Raw genomic sequence first — 12,678 nt, forward strand, 5'->3', positions numbered from 1 at the left:
ACTTATTTTTTTCTCATCTTCAACCAAAATCTTATGCTTTAGTGTGTCTAAATATTATGTTTGAAATAAAAATTAATAACCATCACAAGTGGGTCATTCAAGCATTAATATACAACATCCACAAAATTACAACTGCAATTCAAAAGAATATCAAACAAGCCATTACAATTTACAATTATCTTGTGAGAAATCTAGATTCCCTGTGACAATTGACATGAGGTGATTTAATGCTATAACAAGTTTGCCTTTTATTATACAAATAATAAATAAAACATGTTAAAGACAAATCACCAATATGAAGCACAAACATAAATTTTGGCAAAAAAAAAAGGTTACAAAAAATAAATAGATAAAAGAGATGACAAACTTAAGATTTTATTGATACTTAATAAATAAATTTTTGGAGGTTCATTATGAAATTATAAATACTTACATGACTTCATTATAATGTTAGGAATGATTTAGTTAAGTAGATCATGGTCAAGTATTTCATTTACATCATATCTATTATGAAATAAAGTGATTTCAAACAAAATGATTGCATTTTGTATGCATATGACAAAATGGAAAGCTCATATAAATTTCAAAATAAGGCATATGAAATATAGCACATATTTATTTTAATAAACAAAATCAACAAAAATGGCATACTGCACTTTTATAGTTTTTATACAATTCCTCAATTCCAGTAGCAACACTAGAAAGCAAAGATCTTGCTTCTACTTCTTTCATGATTCTCAACAAAAGTTGTACAAAAAATACAAGAAACATTCAGTAGTAAAATAACTTTTTAGGATTTGATATAAAAACTATGCTAGAAAATAAGAGTATAGTAAGAACTAAAATTTTATATAAACTATGCCTTAAAGTGCTAAATTTTGAAAGTGGCTATATTTAATAATCAAACTATTCTTCCAATTTATATACAATATATTAGAAGATTTTCTAGTTTCTAGACCATTGTTGCGAATCAAATAATATTTTCTCAACACAAGTTGGTAAATTGTGCCAGTCAAAGCAATTTTAATTGTGTGATTTGCTTTTAGTTTTGTTATAAACAATAAAAGCATATGACAATCATAGTAGAAATAGATGATTTACAGTTATATCAGAAATAGATGATTTACAATTATATCATAATCGTTGAACTAATTAAGAACCAGAATCAAAACCGTGGAAGACTAATTAATAATAAAGAATAATGCTATAAAAAATGGTTAATAATTGCATAATGATATTTAAGAAATTATGAAACTATGAAGCAAGATAGTTACATTAAGATCCTAAAAATAGATGACCAAACAATAAAATCAGTTGAAATAAGAAGAACTAGAAACACTTGCAAAATGTCCTTTACATAACTAAGAAAAGGACGCTTGCTATAAAGCCTCAATAAATGGTGCCATAGATTCAATGTCACTTGTAAAAATAAAAAATATACTAGATTCAATGTCACTTGTAAAAATAAAAAAAATATACTCCTGTGTGATGAATTGACTAAGATAACATGGATGAAGAAGAAGCATATTGATTTCACAAAACTTCTTACCTATAGTACTTCCAAGCTCAATCATACAAACATCTACTGGGCCCTCCTTCCTATCCATAGGAATTACATCATTTGGTCCTTAACTTTCATTTGAACCTTAGACACAATTTTCTTTCCAAACAAGTCTTTTTTACCAGTTCTTCTTACTTTTTACTATTTCACGTGTATTTTGAATTATTACTGTTCAAGTATGTTTTGTCATTGTAAAATTATATACGTTAGAATATGTTTCTATTTTCTTGATTTATTTTAGTTAGTTTCACTTCTTTTTAAAAAATAAAAAATAATTTAAAAGTACATTTAATGTAATCTAATTAACTAAATCTAAAGTTTAAATAAAAATATTATTAAATATTTTTTACTAAAAAATCTTTTTAAGCACGTTGTATGGAAAAATCTTGTTTAGTATTCAACATTTTTTTTAGTACAATTTTGTATGAAAGAGCTAGGTATAAAAAATAAAAGGTTTTAAAAAGTCACTTGGTAATATTCTTTTTCCTAAACGATAATCATGGTTCATAAAACTGGATCAAAGCAAAACAACGTGATTTTAGGTTGTAAAAAAAAAAAAAAAACACACATGTACACCCACACACGCAGAAGACTTAAATCGTAACATCTCCTTGGCCTTGCCTTCACTTTCTTGCCTAAAGCTCTCATTTGAGTCATTTTTCTCCTTCTTTCAATGTTCTTGCATGCAGTTTGTAGGTCTTGGCATTCCGTGATCTACTTCTTGTATACGATTTGCTTCACCTCTGGTGGCTTCAACCTTCTCAGCATTCCCTATAGTGGGTTTGACGCCATGGGTCTCTGGGTCTCAGTGTCTTGTCATCGTGGGTCCAACGGCTTCTCTATTTCCCTCCCCACTCGATTTGGGTTTGCTCCCTCCTACCCTTCTGTCTTGTCACTTCATTAATTATGTGTAGGATTGTTTGTGGGTCTGTGGGTCTTGACCTTGAATTTGTTGTTCATCCTTGAATTATTTTATGGAGACTGATGCTATGTTAATGGAAGCCATAATTATAGGACTATTTTGAATCCACATTGTTTTCTCCTTATTAGGGACAAAAGTCATTAAAATACCTCTAAATCATTGTTGAGCGGTGTTTTGAATTTGCAAGTTGTGAAATCAAATTATTTTATCCAGTTTATATTAAGATGTAAATTATAATGTTGTGTTTTGGATTTGAATACTAATGTTCAAGTGTTATCTTTTCAAATTTCCTTGTTCTTCTACCCTGATTTATGCGTTTTGCCCTGTTATAAGTTTTGTTGTATGTGGTGAGAGGATGAATGCATTGAAAATTAATGTATTTCTATTTAAATTATATTATTTATTATTTATTATTATCAGTTTGGTTTACTTAGTTTGATCGATTCTTGATCTTATCTTAATAATAATTAAAAAAACAATCAAAAGCATGAAAATTTGCTCTTCTGATGCTATTTTTAGGGTAAAGATAAAAGAAAAAGTTTGATCATATTTACAAAATACTTGACAATTTTTAATATTTTTTCTTACATTTATACCTTTATTACATACTTTGAATAAAAATATCAATAATAAAATTTAAAAATATTTATTAAATAAAAAATGAAAAATTATTAAATTTAAAATAAAATTAATAAAATTTAAAATTTTTCTTGATTTGAATAAAGTAATTTATAAATGTAATTAAATAAAGTATTTTTGAGTAATTAATTGAATATTCGACTTCTATTTTACCAAGTGCTCCCTGAAATTAGTCATATAGCCGACCAAAACGCCATCTGGTATTAAAAGCAGCGGACCAGTTTTCTTCGTCCACGACCAGCATTCTACACCCCATCAGGCGCCGTCATTGTTGTCAGCCTGCGTGGTTGTTCTCGAGCAAGTAGTCGAGAAGGTTCGAACTCCAGGGCTTTCCCCAAGGTTATCAGAATCGGACCGGATCGTCCGGGAACCTGCCAGGTAGCTGTTCCGGAAATGGTACCAAATCGAGGGAGATGGAACCGGCCTCTCTCCCCCCTTCCCTTTTCTGGCAGACACAAACGGGAATATGAGATAATTTCTTAGGCTGAGTTGTTTCTGTCCAGGCTTTCTTAAACCCTAAAGCTCTCACCGAGTCACTCTTTGCCGTCTTCGAGTTGCAGCAGAACCAGATCCGGCGAACCCGAGGAGCTCTCATCTGGTCATCTTGTTCGCGTTCCTCTGCTCTGTTTCTCAATCTCACCGTTTTTCTCGTCTCACTGTTTCAGTCGTCCGACCTCTCCTCTGTTCACCTTGTCTTCGTTGATCTCTTCAGCGTCTTCGTGCTCGACCGACCTCTCATCTTCGCGGGTTGCAAGTCGCGACGGGGGACTCCTTTGTTCCAGATTCTAGTTCGGGCTTCAAGACGAGTTCGATTGCTTTCTTGCTATTCGAGTTTCCTGATTTCTTCCACTTCCAGCCTGTGCATCTCGTCTGCCATCTTCAATCTTCCTTAACAGGTCAGAGCTCCTACTCTTGAAGCTTGAATGCTTCATACTTCGTAAATATTATCTATTATTAGTAAATTTTGATTTTGATTCTGGTGAATGCTGAATGCTGTGCTGATTTCGATTCTGTAAATTTTGATTACGCTCAGTTATATTTTTATGGATATGGAACCTCCTACTCTCCTTCCGACCCTAATGTGCCTGTCATTGGCACTCCTTCTAGCATGATTTTGGGGAATTTAATTTAAAAGATCTGTATGGAAATTATGTTGTAGTTTTTTAGTTGAATATGACTATTGGATTGTATGAAAATGTTAGGCTGTGGCGCTGTGCTGTGTGTGGCCATGGATGACTTTGAAGTTTGAATGTGGATGTTTCCTACTTTCCTTTGTTTTTTTCGTTTGTATTGGACTATTAGTGTCTAACTATCAATGTGTACTTGGATTTGTATGACTTTGAAGTTTGATGTATGGTGAGGTTGTTACTTTATTAGTAATAAGTTTTCTTTAGTTTATCACTTTCCCTATAATTTTTAATGTATAATATTTAAAATATATTAATTTAGTTACAAACAGTCCGACCTTGGTTCAATGCCCGGCCTGATTCTAATAACATTGGCTTTCCCACAATTTGGTGAGATTGATTTGTTCAATCTGGTTGAATACGCTGCATTTTTTTTAAATATTAATAGACATAAATGTTATTTGCACTTAATAAGTAGGGCTATTTGAATCCAGGTTTGAATTTCTTCCCACATTTCCCACAATTTGGTGAGATTGATTTGTTCAATCTGGTTGATACGCTGCATTTTTATTAAATATAATAGACATAAATGTTATTTGCACTTAATACGTAGGGCTATTTGAATCCAGGTTTGAATTTCTTCCCACATCATTTGTTCCCTGAGTGGTAGTTCTGTTTTGTTTAAATTTTTTCATTTTAATCTGGCTTTGAATCTGGTCACGTAATCATTTGAATACTGATGCTTTTGAATTTTGGAATATTTACAGATTTCTTTCTTTTGCTTTTTTTTTTTTTTACTAGTTTACGCTTGAATGGTGTGTAATTGGCTGTTTATACTTCTGCCCTTTCATTTTGGTTACTAGCGACTTGTATGCTTTGGATTGTGTTATTTTGCAATGTTGGATTTGTTGTGATTGACACTCTTTGTTTAATCTCTCTATATTATCATCAATTTAGGAAAATTCTCATGTATTTGTGATGTTATTATTTGTAAATGACTTGGCTCGGGGTTGTGTCAAAGTATTTTGGACAAAAATTATAGGGATTTATCAACCATGCATATTTCAAACATTTCAGTGGGGGCAGGTCCTCCTATGATCCTTAGTACTTCATTGCCGAATTCCATTTTATGTGTATTTGGGGTGGGAAGGATTGATCCCCCAGGTCTGGGTATGCAAAAAGAAAAGAAAATTCTTGCTGGGCTATGGGGGAGAGAGGGGGCAGTATCTGGCCCATTTGGTATGTTTCGGAAAACAGAATTAGTTTCCAATGCACAGACCCCACATGCAATGTCTGTCTTGTTCTCATTATTGAACATGTCATTGCTTTTTCATTACACTTTCAAAACGATGGTTATTGACAATTTTTTTCATTTAATTTTCTGTTTCATTCTTTTACTTTATGTGCACCAAATGACCTGTGACGTGAACAAGACAGGGACAGTGGTAAAACTCACCCCTATTCTTCCTCATTGCCATCTTAGCTTGTAGGATACTGAAATTAGTGAATTTCATGTCATTACTTGTGTTGCTTGTGCTGGCAATAATTTTTTCCCAAAATCTATTATGAACTGCATTTGGAAGTCAATTTTATAGTAGTATGGAAGAAGAGGATGACTATGTGGAGTATGTGCCTGTGGCCAAGCGTAGGGCATGGAGGCTCAGAAAATTCTTCAGCGAAAAGGAAAATCCTCCTCCACAATGGATGATGATTTGGAGAAATCAAGAGTGCAGAGGCCAAGCCAAGTCTTTTGGTTAAGGTATCACAGTTGAAACGGGATCAGCCTGAGATTAGTCCGACAGAGCAGCTTGTTCAACAAGAAAAAGAGAGATTGAGAACTTATCAGATCGAAAAACTCTTATGTCTGTTCGGGAATGGCTAAGGGAATCACCTATTCAGAGCCTTGCCTACTGGATGGAAGCCACCTTTACCAATTAGAAGAATTTCAAAAAAGGCATGTGATTTGATTCGGAAGCAGTGGCATATAATAGTTGATGGTGAAGACATCCTCCCCCATTAAGAATTTCAAGGAATGAGGTTTCCTGAGCCAATTTTGAAGAGTTGAAAGCAAAAGGGATTGTGCAACCACACCTATTCAAGTACAAGGCCTTCCTGTGATCTTATCTGGGAGGGATATGATTGGATTGCATTCACAGGATCAGGGAAAACACTAGTCTTTGTGTTGCCAATGATCATGGTGGCACTGCAAGAGGAAATTATGATGCCTATTGTTCCTGGAGAAGGTCCATTTGGTTTGATTATTTGCCCATCAAGGGAACTGGCTAGAAGACTTATGAAGTGGTTGAACAATTTTGATACCTCTGAGAGAAGCTGGATATCCTGAGCTTAGGCCATTGCTTTGTATTGGTGGGTAGATATGAGATCACAGCTAGAGGTTGTGAAGAAGGGTGTTCACATTGTTGTTGCCACCCTGGGAGATTAAAGGATATGTTAGCGAGAAAAAAATGAATCTTGATAATTGCAGGTATTTAACACTAGATGAGGCTGATAGATTGGTAGATTTGGGATTTGAAGATGACATTAGAGAAGTGTTTCTCACTTCAAGCTCAAAGACAGACACTCTTATTTTCTGCCACTATGCCAACCAAAATTCAGAATTTTGCTAGAAGTGTCTAGTAAACCAGTCATTGTCAATGTGGGGCGAGCAGGGGCAGCAAATCTTGACGTAATCCAGGAGGTAGAGTATGTTAAGCAAGAGGCAAAAATTGTGTATCTCCTGAGTGCCTGCAAAAAACCCCACCTCCGGTTTTAATATTCTGTGAGAACAAGGCTGATGTGGATGACATTCATGAATATCTTCTCTTGAAAGGAGTGGAAGCAGTGGCTATCCATGGAGGCAAAGACCAAGAAGAGAGAGAGTATGCAATTGCAGCCTTTAAGTCTGGAAAGAAAGATGTGTTGGTTGCAACTGATGTTGCATCCAGGGATTGGATTTTCCTGATATTCAGCATGTTATCAACTATGACATGCCTGCTGAAATTGAAAACTATGTTCATAGGATTGGACGAACTGGACGATGTGGCAAGACTGGCATAGCAACAACGTTCATAAACAAGAATCAAACTGAGACAACCTTACTTGACTTGAAACATCTGTTGCAAGAAGCAAAACAGCGCATACCCCCAGTTTTAGCAGAGCTGAATGATCCGATGGAATATAACGAGGAAATCAGATAAAAGTGGGGTCAAGGGCTGTGCGTATTGTGGTGGGCTTGGTCATCGCATTCGTGACTGCCCCAAATTGGAACATCAGAAGAGCATGGCAATTGCAAATAACAGAAGGGATTATTTTGGTTCTGGCGGATACAGGGGAGAAATATGAAAAAGCACCGCTTCATTGTGTATCAGTTTATGTATTATAACGACAAAATGATTTTTGCAGGATGAAATGTAATAACTTATTTCATGTCTTGGATGACCAGTATTATGCTCCATTCATCTGGATTGATCTTCATCTGTCATGTGGTCTCGAAAGATTCAGTGTAGTTAGAACACTTGGTTTCTGCCCCAACAGGTTCTTTTCTTAAAATGAGTTTCTATTGCTGCACTTATTCCTCTGTCCCCATATAAGTAATGGTCTCAAATTGCATGCTGCAATTGTATACTTTTTAAAAAGTCTACTTTTTGGGTGGTTAAAAATGAGTGGCCTCAATGCATGTCTAATGGTTAAGAAGATTTTTATTTATTTTATTATAAAATATTTTAATCATTTCATGTGTGTTAAAAAATATTTTTTTATATCATAAAAAAAGAGATGTACTTTAATTTTTATTTTTTGGTTTTAAATAATAATATAACTATATTAAATAGTTTATGTTAATTAAAAAATGATAAAATTAAAAAAAATAATTTAATATTATAAGGGTTTTATATTTTAAAAAAATTAATTTTAAAATGTGTTTTATAAATAATATCAGAAGGAGTATTTTTAAAAATATTTATCAATGTACCCTTCAAAGGATTTTTCCTTGACATCAAGATTGAATTTACATGTATAAGGTATATAGACCTTGTGTTTTATTGATTGACCCCCCCACCCCAAAAATGTCAACAAGGCAAATCAAAGCTTGGGAGAAAAAACAAAACAAAAAAACTATTAGTGTGTGTGACATACTCCCACGATAGTCGAGCAAAAAGATGGTTATGGGAATCTCATTAAGGAATACCATTCTGTTGGTGAAGTTCTGAGCAAGTTGAGACAAGTGATTAGCACATACCATTGCCTCCCTTAGAGCATATATCAACTTAAAAATATGTATGTGCAAATAACATTTCTTGCACTTCTAATATTTCCTCTAGGAGTGTTGCTTAGTGCTACTCCTTTATAAACACGATTGCATATGTAAAGCTTGAATATATCATTGCCTTTCAACATTGAGGATTGAACAGAGGTTGATCCATGTTTAATGGCTTTCAGTTATGGTGATTGGGAAATTTCCCAAGTTGCAATGAAAACCACCTAACCATTTACTTGGAGAATTTCGAGGCTGCCCCCCACAAGCTGCATTGTTGAGTCGGCTTCAAGATGTATCCCCTCAACCTGTACAATACCCAAAGGTGGTGCAATCCAGTGATGTCCATGATTTCTTGTCCTATTGCTGTGTTGTATTTGAAGAACTTCCAAGTGTCGCTCCTCCACGAGTCTCCCTCTACATGCATTAATATTATCGCTGGAGTGTGTTGGGTGCCTTCGAATATATCCTTGCATCCGTGCACCCACAGTAGCCAACATATGTTGCCGAGAACTTTAATCCAAAGCCAATTTGATAGCAGCCTCCTCCAATCTGGTGTTTTGTGTTCCTTTTAATCCATTCTGCAAACTGTATGAGAAAAAATGGTAACATAGACAAGATTAATAATTTCCTTCATGTGTTTTTTGCACTCAAACAATATCTCAAAATATGTATTATGCTTTATTCTTGGTCACACTCAAATGAACATAAAGCATTAATGGTAAAGCCCCTTCTCACTTTTGGTTGGTTATTAGGAATTCTCTATATAACCTGCCAAAAGAAGATTCAATTTTTCCGAAAAAGGCTTTTCCACAATGGATTTCTGTCAGCTAACATGGTGTTCTCGAGAAACTTGTAAGTTAAACTAACCAAAAACCTTCCATCACTTGCATTACTACACCAAAAGGAATCATGATGAGTCATGTGAGGTTGGACTAGAGGGATTTGATTAATTGTATCCATAGAGAAGTGTTGGTACAGATAATTTCTATTCCAAAAACTGAAGGAAGAAGAAAGTCACAGACCATCGCGTTTGGGTTTATGGAAAATCGAACTTAGTCACGTACTCAATCAAGGCTATTCAAGATGTAACATCCCATTTAAATTTTAATAGTTAATTTAGGTTAATAGAAATTTTTTAAAAAAAAAAATAATAATATTAGAGGTAAGAAAATTAGTAGAAAATGATTATTAAATCTAATTTAGGATATATTCTAAATTTAAAAAAAAAATTAAAAAAAAATAAATAAATTTATTAAAAAAATTAATTAAAAAAATTAATTATTAATTATTATTATAATAAAAAAAAGGGAAAAAGGATGCCAAAACAAAAAAAAAGGAAGAAGAAGAGAAAACGAATTGCTTTCGGCGCCGCATGAATAGTAAGTATAAATAATAATAAAAAAAAGGGGGAAGAGAGAGAAGAAGAAATAATAATAAAAAAAGTGTGTGGGACCCACTGAATTTTTATAAAAACTCACCTTCCTTCATTTCCTCATTCATTCTGCGCGCGATTTCAAGACTAAGTAAGTTCTAAAAATTTTTCTTAGTCATCCTTCTTATTTAGTTTCTGAGTTTGTGTGGTAGAAAATTTAAGATCTAGAAGAGGGATGATTTATGTTTGAAATAAATTGATTTTTGAGGTGTCAGTAGTATAATAAAGTTCTAGAGTATAAATTATTGATGATCTTTGAATCTGTGGCTTATGGATCAAATTCTAAACTAGATCTGAAACTATATGTTGATTTATTGAGTTAGATGATTATTTGGGATGAGAAATGAATTATTATGGTTATAAGTTATGATTCTAAGCTAAAGACTCAATTTTTAATTTTTGGGTATTTTAGGTACGAATTTATAAAATAAAAAAAAATTTTGATAATAGAAATTAGTTTAAAATTTGATTTTTTAGATTATTAATGTTTATTGATAATTAAAAGAGGAGTTAAAAATTTTACTTATAGTATTAACTATAGATTTGTATTAAGATTGAGATTAGGAATTATGTTATATTTTTAATTCTATTATTAGAATTATTTTATTAGTTTCAAAAATTGAAACTAATATTTATAAATAATATGTTATTGTAGATTGTATTACTGGTGAAGATTGTGGAGAGAGAGAAATTTTAAGGAATAATTATGAAAAAGCCACAAGGTAACCATGCTTTTAATTATGATTAGTGTTTTTTCTTGTAATTGGGTGATTATGAGAAAATTATGAATTTTGTAATATTGTATAATTGTGCAATATTATTATGAATTGTTTAATTATTGTGGGAGGTGTTGGGAGACTTGCTATTATTGTTGTATTTATGTGCCACGTGGTACGCCCCTATTGTAGCTCAATAGGTGGCTTGTAAGGGCTCGGGCTAATCTACCTTTGGTCGGGTAATTTAGCACCGAGTGAGGGCTACGGCTCGAGGTTAATGGAGGGATTAAGGATGGTTGTTTGTGTTTATTATAATATTTCTTATATTTGTTGGAATTATATTATTTTTAATTCTCACTTAGTAAGCACACACTTAACTGTTTGTATACACTATCATAAATTGGCTTTGGTTACTGGGACTTTTGAGTCTCATTATGTGGTTAACAATTTTCAGGAGAAGAGCCACGAGTGACACGTAGAGGAGTCCCAGAGGCTTAGTGGTATAGATCCACTGTCTCTTTTGGGTATTTAATTTATGATTTATAATGTGTTATATTGCCAATATTAGGACTTTTTTATGTTTATTGTCAATTATATGAATATATAAATGTAATCATGCCTTTCAAACTATTTCTATTTTGGTACAATTTGGATGACTGTAATTTTAATATTTGGTTTACTTTGGATTGGTTAAAATGGCATGATTATAAGGTCAAATAACTGGCTTGTGTTGAAAATTGATTAAATTGCTTATTTTACTTGTTGGGAGTATAAGGATGGACAAATGTGATTTAGTTTACTTGTTGGGAGTATAAGGATGGACAAATGTGATTTAGCCTAATGGCATATGGGAGGTAAAAATTTATCTGAAATGTTATAGTGTGTGAGTTGAAGCCATTATAAAATATTTATATCAAAATATAAAAAATTTTATATCAAAATTATTGATATAAAAATGTGTTGGGTGGCTGTAACCCAACTATGGTTGAGTTAAATTATTTAAAAAAAAAAATTTGGTGTGTTACACAAGAGGCGCCCGATCCCACCAAAAGCTTGTTATTGCATCATCGTTGATCTTTTTACCAGTGCCCTGGATGAACACCTCCCAAACCTTAGCGATGCTATTCCACACACGAGACATCCTCTAGTATTTTCTATGCACGTCACTTGAAAAACTCCATCCTGGTGGATTATTACTTGCGCGCGCACGTCAAACTACAGTTGCATACATTATTAGTGAATAGATGTTGCCCTATAAGGGGGTTTTCATAGTAGTGAATATTCCCTGAAGAGATCAAATAAATAGAAAGAGAAGAAAAAAGAAAAGATGTTATAAACATAGAGGTCAGTGATTAGATGCGAGCTCCACCCAGTCCCATTTTTTTTTTTTAATAATATTACTCGTTTTCATGAAAATAAATGCGTGAGTGTAAAATATCTAAATTTATGTCTCAGTTCATTAAACGTGGAGGCTGCCGAAAGTGGCTATAATATAATTAGTGAAATCCACTCTGTTTAGCTAAAAACTAACACTTATAGATTATTTAAAAAAAAAACTAATATTTATATTGCTTGATTTTAAACGCAAAATTCTTATACAACTGATTTGATTTGTTATAAAACATATTTTTATTATTGATAAAAAAATGCAAGGAGATCAATTTTTTCATCATTGAGAAAATTGCATAACTTAGTATTAGATTTTTTACATACCTTTTTTTAATAATTTTCCTTTTTTTCACATCTAAAGAAGATATTTTTTTTTTGAATTTTAGTTCCTTTAATAGTATGATTTAGATGAGGTGATATTTATTCATACAATTCTTAAATTGAGTATAATGGGAGAGTAAATGCTAGAATGGAATATCAGTGACATCATAATTAACAGACTTTGAAGTTGACTCTTAGAATTTAACATTTTTACATTCTTTGCTCACAAAGTATTGTCAATTCATTTATAAACTTAAACTAAAAACAAATTCAATTAAACTCATGAATTTATTATTTTATGTTTCTGGGTTATAAA

General features: G+C 32.6%; 1 pseudogene; it reads left to right on the forward strand.

The window, feature by feature from the left end:
• Positions 1-5,848: 5,848 nt before the first annotated feature.
• Positions 5,849-7,652, forward strand: LOC129310389 (DEAD-box ATP-dependent RNA helicase 35-like; annotated as a pseudogene).
• The last annotated feature ends 5,026 nt before the right edge of the window (positions 7,653-12,678 follow it).

Source organism: Prosopis cineraria, unplaced genomic scaffold, assembly GCF_029017545.1.
Source record: "Prosopis cineraria cultivar Desert tree isolate PC_DT_omini unplaced genomic scaffold, ASM2901754v1 PC5, whole genome shotgun sequence".
In the NCBI taxonomy this organism is placed as follows: domain Eukaryota; kingdom Viridiplantae; phylum Streptophyta; class Magnoliopsida; order Fabales; family Fabaceae; genus Prosopis; species Prosopis cineraria.